The following is a 2,078-nucleotide window of genomic DNA, read 5'->3' as shown; positions in this document are numbered from 1 at the left end:
ATATATATATATATAATGGCCTCTAATGCTCAAGAATACTACGTATGGATGGAAGGGTGAAAGAAGAAGAGGCTCCTCGGAAGCTCATGGAAGAAGCCATTCTTTTTGAGGTTTCTTTTTTTTGTTGGTTTTCACTGCACCATTAAAGTTATAATTATTTTATTATTTTTCTTGGATCCAAGAATTTTTTTTTTTTTTTCAAAAAAATTACATAAAATCAAAACCAAAAATGCTAGTAATTCAACTCATGTCAACGAAACTCGGGTCCTAGAGGACTTGGGTGCCATTGGTAAAAAAAGGATTTTATGAAATCTAGATACATGCCTAAAATGAAAGTCATCGGTCAAATTTGTTGAGTTTTCAAGATAGTAGCATTTCATGAAGAAAACGCTTTGGCATCAGTTTTATATTGATGGAAAAATACAACATGTTCTATATATATATATCAAGACATGCACTATATTGTTGGTTAGATATCTTCAGCAATGAACTAATAAAAATAGTCATAACATAATTGTTTATGTTTAAAAAATGTCTTTAAAATTGTTAATTAAAATTATATTATAAGAATATTTTAGAAAATTTAGTTGCAATATGATTATATTACAAAGAAATCCATGTTCAATGTTCTATTTCAATGTTGAAAACATCACAAATTTAATTAAATGAATCGTGATGATACAGTAGCAGTAGTGAAAAAGTTCGAGCTATGTAAAGAAGTCAAGTTTCATCATTCACATTGATGATGCCCTACAAAGTTGCACTTAACTAATATAAATTAAAACACTTCGAATCGTAACAAATTATTAATTTCTTCGTTGGATTTGTCCTGTGCGGATGAACTTTCCCATAAATAGTCACTTTCTTCGTCGAATTCGTTGGATTCATCAAACGAGAAATAATACTCCACGTGGGTCATATCTGGATAGACGGAAAAGTAGTTGGCATTGCATAATATAATAATATAATTACAAGTTGGTCCTATAATAATGTAAGTACTCGACACGGCATTGAGCATCTTGGCAGCTTCCTTATAATAAAGAAATGAAGTATTGAACCTTGAAAGATGAGAAAAAGCATCCGCGTTGGTCAAAGATAGAAGAAAATTCTTGGCAACTTGTAACTTTATTTGAAGTAGCAAATTAATTAGGATAAATATTAAATGTGATCCTCTCTTGGGCAACTTCCTAGATCTCGCTGCCTTTTCGCAATTGATTAAAATTTTTTACAATTTTAAAAAATTTATAAATTCTTAAATTATGAAATGATCAAGGTGTACGTGTTCAAACAAGCAGCAGCAATAGCACAAAAGGCCTGTCTCTCTGTCTGTCTGTGTGTCTGACTTGCTTTTTGTACACCACCATGAGAATGTGGAATGAAGATAGAAAGTTAATCTTAGCTGGTTCTGTTTTGCACTGAAAAAGTAGCATGTAGTTTACTATGAAATGTGTGGGTGTAAAGGGTTAAAAGGCTGCTGATAGTTAACTGTAAAAGATCCAAACCTATTGATGCCATTATAGAAAGCAAATCTGTACAGTTAATTTTTCTAGTGCACACAATGTGTTTTTAGTTGCAGAGATTAACCATATAAAATAAATTTCCCTTCTAGAGAGAGAGAGAGAGAGAGATTAAGGTTTAATTAAAAAGGACATTTTTCTTTCTTGAATGTAAAGAGGGATGCATCAATTTCTATCTAGCATGGGAAATGTGGGTGTTTTGCCTTTTCTGACATATTTGGCAGGAGTGATGACCGAAGCAAACATCAAAGCTCAGCCTGGTTTAATGAGCTTCCCATGTTACCTTTTTGAGACATGCTATTTCATCAATCTCCATTTTCAAATCCACCTGATTCATTGGTGGATTTGAAACAAAAAAAAAAAATAATAATGAAGATTGGTGGAAGATGGTTGAGAGGCCAAGAAATAGCATTTCTCAACCTTTTTTCTCTTATTTTTTTTCACCTCTTAAATGTCATTTTTTGTTTCCCTTTTTTGCTTGATACCATGTGCTCTATATGCATTCTCTTTTTCCGAAACGGTTTTATGGTTTTGAGTATTAGTAGTTTTGTTTAAGATTAA

Source organism: Corylus avellana, chromosome ca10 (genome assembly GCF_901000735.1).
Source record: "Corylus avellana chromosome ca10, CavTom2PMs-1.0".
Classification (NCBI taxonomy): domain Eukaryota; kingdom Viridiplantae; phylum Streptophyta; class Magnoliopsida; order Fagales; family Betulaceae; genus Corylus; species Corylus avellana.
The sequence above is the reverse complement of the archived record's forward strand: the minus strand, read 5'-3'. Positions refer to the sequence as shown.